General features: G+C 40.0%; 1 non-coding gene across 1 annotated transcript; it reads left to right on the top strand.

Moving 5' to 3' along the window:
* Positions 1-8,363: 8,363 nt before the first annotated feature.
* On the top strand, positions 8,364-8,470 carry LOC130470912 (small nucleolar RNA R71). The gene has a single exon (XR_008931628.1). It is a non-coding gene; the product is annotated as a small nucleolar RNA R71 (small nucleolar RNA).
* The last annotated feature ends 3,118 nt before the right edge of the window (positions 8,471-11,588 follow it).

Here is an 11,588-nt window from a genome sequence, read left to right as displayed (position 1 = left end):
AGTGAAGAAACCTACAACTTGCAGTCAAACTATTATCATGTAGATTAATGAGTTTGTGACTTGTAAGAAAGCTATGACGAAACCCAGATTCCCTAAAATGGTTAGAGGCCATATATAGACTCAAATGTTTTAAATGGTTAGAGGCCATAAAACGTACTCAATGTTTTGATGACAAAATTGAAATTTTGTTGATTTGCAAGAATAGTTTCACACCTATTGGTTGCAAGTTTGTTTTAAGGATAAAAACCATCAAACATGAAATTGTGTTCATACACAAAGCTAGATTAGTTGTTAAAGGTTACAAGCAAATTCATGGCATGGATTGTGTTGAAACCTCATGCATAATGCTCAAGTCTATAATTCAAGCAATGATTGCATATTGGTACATATGACAATTGGATGACAAAACGTATTCCTCAATCAAATGATGGAAGAAACTATGTACATGGAATGTCATAGGATTTGTGGATCCAAATAAATGCTTGAAAAGAAAGCTAGCTTACGAAATCTAAGTACAGATTTAAGCAAGCAATTGGGAGTTGGAACTGTATTTTAGTGAAGCTAATAAGTATTTTAGTTTCATAAAATGTACATGATTCTTATAGATAAATAAGAAGTTTAGTGGGAGTACGTAAAACTTAATTGGTCCTATGTGTATCACACACATATCTCTCTATTGTGAAATAACATTCAAATGCTAATGACTTAGATTTGAAATTATTCATCAATGATGGACCATGGCGAAACTTAGTACATACTGGGTATTAAGATCTATTTACAAAGATCTTATGATATTGTTTTGGATTAAGTAATGGCATTTACTAAATCAAACACGAAAGACTCCATTGGAGATATTCGACCCATATGAATAAATCTAAGTAAAGGATGTTTGAACTATGTATAAGCATTTACTAAGTTAAACATCAAAGAATCTAATATTCTTAAACCTATATTATATGTCAAAGAATTTAGCTGGATTTAGTATCTACTGAAACTAGATGAGCTAAAGTTACATGAATAGAATTCAATTGGGAATTATTCTGCAAAAGAATTTATCATGTATGATATAATATGAGGATCGCCAAAAACGTATCGTATGACTTTAGCCATGACGAACATATACCAATCTCTATTGATCTAAGTAAAGATCAACTAGATTGAGATCAAGAATACTTATGGTACTTGAAAAGGTACATAGGAATAGTTCTTGATTCAAGGAAATAAAGATATGCTAAATATTGATGTTACACGCATAAACACTGGCAAAGGATCAAGCAAGACCCTTTGGAGTTAACCATTGATAAGGACGAGCTATAGAGCATCGTGTTTTGAAATGGCAACATGGATTGGAGACCATGAGTTGTTGCGTGGGAAATTAAAATATTAATTTCTATGTTCTAAGATACAGCTGGAAAGTCTTCCACATGTCTGTGAACTGCTTGGATAAGTAAATCCAAACAAAGCATCACTAGCAACCTAAACAGTTGAAGTAAAAGTACTTATTGCCTAAGAAGCAATAAAACAGAGTTGTTTATATTAATGAGTTCTTCATTGAACTTGGGTGGATCACATGTCTGCTGACTTGATGGCTCTTCATTGCAAAATGCGTAGAACCACTATCGAAGTAAGAAAGACTAGATCACATAATAAACAAACTCAAAAGATCTTATCATCCTATCTCGAATATCATTCGATGAAAAGGATATTAAGATTGGCAAAGCATGATAACTAAACCTATGCAACAAGTGAGAAGCAACACTCACATTGTAGCACTGGAAATCAAGCATAGCTTTGAATTCCATGAACTGTTTTAAAGATGGGTTTGAGGCCCATGGTTGTAAAACAATGGGGTTAAACATTTATCATATATGAAATGTATTTTCATATTCCATTTAATCTTGGTTTAGTATTAAATGATGAGTCCCTTCAATTTGACAATATATTCAAGATAGACTGTCAGGACCAGTCCTGTGACTAAGAAATGTCTATCAAGTGAACTTGAATGTCAAAGGTTGAAAATGGTCCCTAGTCGGAGTTTTCTATAAAATTGGACGCATAGAAAACGTTAGACGATTAGAATGCAAGATGACTAGTAGTTCTGTTTCTTGAACTATGTGGACATGGCAATGTCATAATCATTTGCATAGATACTTACTTTGGGAAGACTAGTATCGTACAAGACCTATGAAACTTTACTGTAAGAGATGAAAATCTGTCATAAGTAAATTTCATTAAAATTATTAGACACTAAATCCTCAATACCTGAGTGATTTGAGATTACTTGTTTGAGAACTGGTTGCTTTGACGTTGACCAACCGTCGCACCGTAAAAGGAGGCTATAAAGGCAACGCTCAGGTAATCACCTATCAAACGAAGTCTAATCTCAAGATCGCAAGATTGGGATTGTCCTCCCATAAATCGGGATGAGATGCTTAAAAGTTGTACAAGGCCACTCGGAGAGCTAGAAACTGTGAAATGCATGGCCGTGCTCGGATGAATCATAGGCTATGATTATCTGTTTATTTGATCAGTTGAACTCTGAAACCGAGGAACACCCCTGGACATAATAAGGATGACAACTCTTACCTTATGTTCAAGAGCAAGCATCGAGCAACAAAGGAATTAGGAAATGCACACTTGTCCCTAAGGACAAGTGGGAGACTGAAGGAAATAATACCCTTGGTCCAAGTATGCATTCTATGTTAAGTCTAATAAATGCGGTTCAGTATTAATTAACAAGTTAATAATTCAGTGAGATCAAGTGAGCTGAATGCCTAGCTAGAGGCCGCTTCAGTTCAAGTGGAATTAATGATATTAATCCACAGCTTACTCTTGACTGAACCCGTAGGGTCACACAAATAGTACGTAAACGGATCAAGTATTTAATGGCATTAAATACTCCATCTATGGATATTCGGAATCGACGGATCTTGGTTTCAGTGGGAGCTGAGATCGTCACAGGCAAGAAATGAATACTCCGGAAACGATGATATTGCCGGAAACGGAAATATGGATCGTATCGGAAATATAAATATTATCCAAGTCATAGATGTTGCCGGAAACGGAAACATGGTACGTATCGGAAAATATTATCGGAAATGGAAATATTGCCAGAATCGAAAATATTGCCGGAAACGGAAATATTGTCAGAATCGGAAATATTATCGGAATCGGAAAATAATTCCGGAAACGGAAATATTAAATATTTGTTCGAACCGGAAATTGATTCCGGAATCGGAAATATTAAATATTGTTCGTATCGAAAATGAATTCCGGAATCGGGAATTTAATCGGAAGCGTATCGTACGAATTAGCATCGGACGAGGCCCGCTAGACGAAGGCCCAGCACGAAGCCAGGCCATCGCCCAGCGACCCAACGCGCACCATCGCACGCCAAGCCTCGACCAGGCCCAGCGCAAGGCCAGGCCCAGCCAAGGCCTTGGGCGCGCGCGCAAGAGCACAGCAATGGGCCGAGCGCTGTGCGCCTAGCGTGGGCCGCAAGGCTTGCGCGGGTGTACGGTGCTCGTGCAATGCTTGTGCGGGAATCCTGAAGCAATCGGGATTCGAAGTGTGATTAAATCCTAAAACTATTAGATAATGATTATTTAATTAGAGTCCTAGTAGGGTTATAATTAAATAAATTAGTATCCTAATAGGATTCCAATTCCCTTTCCATAACTCTATAAATACGTGCCTAGGGTCACATATTTTCAGAGATAATTCAAGTATTCAAAGTGAGTTTTGAGAGAAAAATTCAGCCATATTTCTTACCTAAGAGTGCCGAAAAGTCTAGTACCTTAAGGGCGACTCTAGTTGGTCAATCTTAAGGCGGATCCGGACGTGCTGTGGACTATCTACGGAGGGACGACACTTGGAGTCCTAAAGACTTGTTCTTGTTCGGTTCGGGCGCAGCTAGGGAAGGCACGCAACAAAGAGTATGCATCTAAACTATGCTATATGATTATGTGTAAATAATATGTATTCCTGGCTAAATGGTTTTTCCGCATGATTTATGAATTGTCATATGTATCATAACCTAACATCCAATCCTTCCTAGACTTTGCCACCACTTTCTCAAGGATAGATTTGATCTCTCGGTTGGAGACCTCAACTTGACCACTCGTCTGAGGGTGGTAGGCTAGTCCAGTGCGGTGATAAACTCCATACTTGCGCAGGAGCGCATCCAGATGCTTCTCTTGGAAGTGTGACCCTCCATCACTTATCAAAGCGCGCGGAACCCCAAATCTAGGAAAAATGATCTTCTTGAACAGGGAGATGACTGTCTTAGCATCGTTAGTAGGTAAGGCAACGGCTTCCACCCACTTTGACACATAATCTACAGCAACAAGGATATACAAGTTACCCTTGGACGATGGGAATGGTCCCATATAATCAATTCCCCACACATCGAAAATCTCAACCTCAAGGATCCCGTTCTGTGGCATCTCATACCTTCTCGAAATAGTGCCGGCCCTCTGGCACGCATCACAAGCCATAATAAAAGCCTGTGCATCTTTGAACATAGTAGGCCAGTAAAAACCACATTGTGACAGCTTAGCGTTTGTTTTCGACGGTCCATGGTGGCCACCATAAGGTGAAGAATGACACCTACTGATAACACCTTGAACTTCCCATTCTGGAATACAACGCTTGTATAACCCTTCAGCAGTCTCACGAAAAAAATAAGGATCGTCCCAAAAGTAGAACCGGACATCATGTAGGAATTTCTTCTTCTGTTGATATGAAAGATCGGCCGGAAGAATTCTACCTACAATGTAGTTAGCAAAATCTGCGAACCATGGTGACTGACTGGCAAGTGCAAGTAAATGATCATCCGGAAATGAATCATCAATCGGTGTAGATCCCTTACCATCGTCATACCTCAATCTAGACAAGTGATCTGCAACCACATTCTCAGCCCCTTTCTTGTCGCGGATCTCTAGATCGAACTCCTGTAGCAGTAGTATCCATCGAATAAGCCTAGGCTTGGCTTCCTTCTTAGAGAGCAGATACTTAAGGGCCGCATGGTCAGTATAGACTATCACCTTGGATCCAATCAGATAGGTGCGGAATTTATCCAAGGCATAGACTATAGCTAGAAGCTCCTTCTCAGTAGTTGCATAATTAACTTGAGCTTCATCCAAGGTCTTACTTGCATAATAGATGGCATGTAAAACCTTCTCCTTTCTCTGACCCAGCACTGCCCCATCTGCATAATCACTTGCATCACACATTATCTCAAACGGAATATCCCATTCGGGAGAACTGATGATGGGAGCCGAAATCAGTGCCTGTTTAATCCTGTCAAAGGCTTCAAGACAAGCATCAGTAAACACAAACGGGGCATCCTTGAGAAGGAGCTGGGTAAGTGGTTTAACAATTTTAGAGAAATCCTTGATAAAGCGGCGATAAAACCCCGCATGACCAAGAAAACTTCTAACACCCTTCACATTAACTGGAGGGGGTAATTGTTCAATCACTTGGACCTTAGCTCGATCCACCTGAATGCCCTTATCAGATATCAAATGTCCCAAAACCACCCCTTCAGTAACCATGAAATGACACTTTTCCCAGTTCAAGACTAAATTGCACTCTTCACATCTTTTCAAAACTTTAGTCAGATTTAGCAAGCAAGAATCAAAAGAAGTACCATAGACGCTAAAATCATCCATAAACACTTCCATGATAGACTCAATAAAATCAGAAAAGATACTCATCATGCAACGTTGGAAAGTAGCAGGCGCATTACACAGACCAAAAGGCATCCTACGATATGCAAAGGTACCATAGGGGCAGGTGAAGGTGGTCTTTTCCTGGTCGTCTGGATGTATGGGAATTTGAAAGAAACCAGAATAACCATCCAGATAACAGAAAAACTTGTGACAGGCTAGCCTTTCTAACATTTGATCAATGAAGGGAAGGGGAAAATGGTCCTTTTTAGTAGCAACATTAAGACGCCTATAATCAATGCACATGCGCCAACCTGTGACTACCCTAGTTGGTATCAACTCATTTTTTTCATTTCTCACCACAGTTGTCCCCCCTTTCTTAGGCACTACCTGAACGGGACTCACCCACTTAGAATCAGACACAGCATACACTATACCCGCATCAAGCAATTTCATAACTTCATCTTTTACAACATCTTGCATGACAGGGTTCAAACGACGCTGGGGTTGAATGCATGGTTTATGATTTTCATCTAGATGTATCCTATGCATACAAAAGTCAGGGCTAATACCCTTTAAATCATCAATACTGTACCCAATGGCCTTTTTGTGCCTTTTCAACACAATAAGAAGTTGGGATAACTGGCCTGCATCAAGTGCAGTACTGACGATCACAGGGCAAAGTTGTTCATTATCTAAAAACGCATACTTAAGGTTAGTAGGAAGAGGTTTAAGTTCGGGTTTCTTTACCTCTTTAACAGAACAAACCGGCCGAACTAACCTCTTCAATTTGGTGCTCTCCGGCTCAGATTCTCCACCATTAAGAGCCAACTCCAGAGCATCCACTTCAGCACTCCAAGAACTGCTATCACCTGCAGAAGACTCACAACAAAGCACTACCTCCAAAGGGTCTCTTTCGAGAACTTGGGAGACGTTATCACGAGTAATAAAATCGACTACATCTATGTGATAGCATCGTTCCTCCTCTAGCATGGGACTTTTTATGGCACTATTCAATTAAAAGTCACCTTATCATCCCCAACAGACAATGTCAATTTCCCACTTTTAACATCAATTACCGCCCCCGCCGTATGAAGGAAGGGTCTACCTAAGATTATGGGAATTTGAGAATCCTCCTGCATGTCTAATACTACAAAGTCCACAGGTATATAGAATTTACCTACTCTAACAGGGACGTCCTCTAAAACACCTAAGGGGTATTTGACAGAACGGTCGGCCATTTGTAGAGTGATATTGGTAACCTTAAGCTCACCCATATTCAGTTTAGTACAGACAGACAAAGGCATGACAGACACACTAGCACCTAGATCACATAAAGCTTTATCAATAAATACGGTGCCAATGTTACATGGGATGGAAAAACTCCCGGGGTCCTTAAGTTTAGGTGGAGACTTGTTTTGCAAATAAGCACTACATTCCTCAGTGAAAGCTACAGTCTCTACCTCACAAAAAGCACGTTTTCTGGTCAAAATATCCTTCATGAATTTAGCATAAGCAGGAACTTGTAAAATTAATTCAGTAAAAGGAACCGTTACCTGCAAATTTTTGACCACTTCCAAGAATCTGCCAAACTGCTTGTCTAGCTTATTCTTGAGTTGTCGATTTGGGAAGGGGAGTGCAATAGGTGGTATTTGTATATCCGCCCCCTTCTTAACCGCAGTTGTAGCCTCATTCTCATTGACTATCTTTTCAGCTGGTTCCTTTTCACCCATAACTATCTTCGGGATTTCCTCACTGACCAGATCACTAGCAGACACCCCGGAATTAACCTCAACCGGCATAGAAGGACCATCATAATCCCTACCACTCCTCAATGTAATTGCATTAGCAGACTCCCTATTTTCGGGCTGTGAAGGAAGTTGGCCTGGTAGCCTCCCTGCAATAGTAGTAGCCATCTGTGCCAACTGTGTATCAATGATCTTGTTATGAGCAGTAAGAGCATCGATTTTTGCATCCTTTTCACTTAGAGATTTTTGCATTTGTAGCATCATGTTTCTCATCTCTGCTAGCATAGGGTCAGGCTGTGTGGCTTGAGGTTGTGGTTGTGGGGGTGATGTGTGTTGTCTAGAGAACCCAGGTGGCCCACTAGACTGTTGGTTGTAGTTGTTTCGGGGTTGGTAAGATTGTTGGTGTGGGGGTTGATATGGTTGTGGTGGTGGATGTTGAACTTGGTGAGGGTTTTGGATGTTGTTGCTCCTGTAGGAAAGCAGAGGGTTATTTTTGTAGCCCTCATTGTAAGAGTTGGAGAATGGGTTGTTTTGTTTGTAGGATTGAAAAGCATTACATTGTTCAATAGAGCTTCTACATTCCTGTGCATAATGACCAGATATTCCACAACTTTCACAAATAGTAGTAGGTTGGGCACTCATAGCAGCTACACTAACAGGTTGGGCAGATTGAGCATTGGCCGCTTGCATATTATCGAATTTATAATGTAAAGCAGTCAATTGGGCAGTTAATTGTTCAATAGAATTTAAATCATGCTTACCACCCCTGTTAGATAGACCTCTAGGATTTCCATACTGGGCATTGTGAATGGATATCTCCTCAATCACCTCCATAGCTCTAGGCACCTCAAGTTGCATGAACCTCCCACTGGCAGCTGAATCCAACAAACATCTAGACTCATTGCCCAGACCATTATAAAACTGTTGAATCAAGAACCAATCTTCCAAACCATGGTGCGGGCATTCTCTTTGCAAATCCTTGAATCTCTCCCAAACCTCGAACAAACTCTCATCCGCTTGTTGTGAGATACCTAATATCTGACCCCTCAGACGAGCCGTTTTCTCAGGTGGAAAATATTTAACATAAATAGCAAGAGCCAAGGATTCCCAATTATTGATTTTCAAAGCCGCCCGATTCAACCCATTAATCCACAGTTTAGCTTTCCCACTCAAAGAGAACGGGAAAAGTATCTCCATAGTCTGCTCCGGAGTCAATCCCTTTTGCTTGATGGTGGAGCAATATTGGATAAAGGACTGAATGTGAAGATTCGGGTCTTCACCTGGTTCCCCCACCGTACTGGAGTCTCTCGATCATGTTAATCAATGCGGGCTCAATCTTGAAGGTCTCAGCTGCAATAGAAGGCATGATCGCCTTTGGCAGCACGGACAGACTTGGCTTAGAATAGTCCGTAAGCCGAGGGGTAGGTGGCGGTATCAGATTTTCGTCACCCATCTCTATCTCTGAAACTGAATCTGTATCTGAAGGAAAAAGATCGCCAATATTATGATCAGAATCAGAGTAATTCCCACACTGTGCAATGAAAGTTCTTCGTCTACGAAAGGTTCTTTCGGGCTCAGGATCGAATGGAGTAAGATTACTAGTACCTACGGTCCTGGGCATAGACAAAGACTACAAAACAATGTGAGATCCGGTCTCAAGGAACGTGAGTTCCTTGAGTAGTAACAAACAATAATCTAGGATAATCAATCAACAACAGAAAATAAAACCGTTTCCCCGGCAACGGCGCCAAAATTTGACAGGCTAAATCGCACTCCTATCAAAGATAAACCTAACGTTCACCAACTAAAAATATAGCAAGGGAAGCAGGGATCGTATCCACAGGGAAACAATGTTCTTTCTACTATTAATTAACTAATCTAGACTACTGGTAACAAAGAATTGGATTGGTTTGTATATTAAGCTAAGGCAAATAATCAAACTGGAATATAACAATATTAAGGGAATCTAGGGCAGCGGTTCACCACAAATGCAGACCGGGATTGGACAACGGACAATAACAATTAATTAACAATCATAACTAGGAAAACATGCATCTCTCGAATCTTATGAATTCCTTAGGATAGAACAACTAGCGGGCTCTCGCTACGTACTAGAAATAATTCCTATCTAATAGCCACAGACCAAAAACATCAGATTTATACCTCTCGGCGCATAATCTAAGGTTAATCAAACTCAAATCAAAATAGTCCGGCCGAACAGAATTGACGAGCAATAATAATAAGCTATAGAAATTATAATCAATCAATCAAATAATCAAGTCCACATATAATCCCAATCATGCATTCATGGATCCCCTAAACCCTAGAAATTAAACTACTCACTCATGATAACTAATAACAAAGCGATTAACATAATGGAAAACATGATCAAAGCAATAGAATAAATTAAAGTAAGAAGCAATACCTAATTCTCGAACAATGAAAATTGAAAGCTTGTGTTTTTATATAAATCGAACTAAGTGTTTGAATTAATGTAGAGAGGAAATAAAACTTAGAAAAATAAACTAAGGGTTTAGTGCTGGAAAATAAGATGTCCCTAAAAAATAAAACAAGTTTGCTTATATAGTTTTTCCAAAATAAGGCCTAAAAACGGAATTAAAAACGCGAAAAACTGCTGGAGGTTGGCGTCGCCCGATCGGGCGACGCTTCGCCCGATCGGGCGAATCACTCGATAGTCGGCCTGATCGGGCCAAAATCCGCCCGGTCGGGCGGATTGCGAAATCTCCACAAAGCCTCCAGATTGACCGCCCGATCCGGATCGGGCGAGCTGCGCCCGATCGGGCGCGCGTTGATGAACTTGGCTTGCTTATAATTCCGCCCGATGGTTGCATTTCGCTCTCAGCTTCCAGGGCGATTTGCAATCTTCAATGTATCTCGCCCGTATCACCAAGTCTAACTCCCGGGGCTCAACCATAAGCATCTAAGGTCCCGAAAGTCGACGATGGAAGTCCCGAACTTCTCGGACTCATATAGTGGCCTTGATCAACAATGAAACGGGTCTAAAACGACCAATTTCTCATAATCAAACCTGAAACTCAAGGCACACTCAATAACACACATTAGTACTAGAAACGGCTCCTAAGAGCACGTTTGATACATAAAAGTACTAAGGGACGGGGGTAAAAACTCTATATAAAACGCATATATCAACGAACAACCCTAACATGATACTAATAAAACATAAGCAAGGATAACCAAAACATATTGACTTGAAAACTACATTTGACTGAACTAGACCTTTGTATCATTAACATTATTTTAATTGAAATAGTCAATGGACTGAGTTGTCTACTAGAAGCCTTCACTAAAGAAAACGAGGTACAGGCGCGACTCCGTAACCCCAATGACCTGCGATATCGAGGAACTTTTGACTAAAATAGAACCGGTGATCAATCCGACCCAGAGAAAGCCATAGGCGACCTATGACCCCAACTCCTGATTGTCCGTCACTTCAGACGTGCACAGTCTAAAGCTATTGCTACTCAGTTTCACTTTACATGATTTACAATTTAAAACTCTGTTATGACTCAACAATCACATAAGTCATACAATCAACAATCATTCTCAACTGTTTTTATCTTGGAATTAAGTAAGTGATCACAGAGGTATCAATCAAGACTTATTCCAATTAATTCAAACTTTCCTTTAATACTGATCAACCCCTCTATATGGGTATAAGGTTTCAACTTACTAAACAAGGTCCTCGGCCCTCATAAAGTAGTGAAAAGCTAAAAGGGAACAACGAACGATCGATCCGAATCAATATATATAATAATCTAATGTTCCCAACCAACATGTTCGCATCAATCATCTACTAACATGTTATAATTCTCATAACGAAATATAAATGTTCAACATGTCCATCCAACAATATTAAACATGTAATTCCAACATAACCAAGTTCATCAACAAATTTCAACATGGTTTCAACAAATAACACACATTCCAAGCACACAGGTATGTACGTACCTTGTGTAAACAAACTGATAGGTCACTTTAACACTTTCAAAAGTCCCCTAAAGATAATTCTCCGCCTAAAACAACCAACAAATAATCCCAATCAATTTCTAATCATTGGCAACCATAATAAATCATTCTAAATGCATCCTAAACATATTTAGAACCTTCCCCTATATCAAAACTTGAACAT

This window comes from Spinacia oleracea, chromosome 3, assembly GCF_020520425.1.
Source record: "Spinacia oleracea cultivar Varoflay chromosome 3, BTI_SOV_V1, whole genome shotgun sequence".
In the NCBI taxonomy this organism is placed as follows: Eukaryota; Viridiplantae; Streptophyta; class Magnoliopsida; order Caryophyllales; family Amaranthaceae; genus Spinacia; species Spinacia oleracea.
This window is presented reverse-complemented; position numbering and strand designations above follow the sequence as displayed.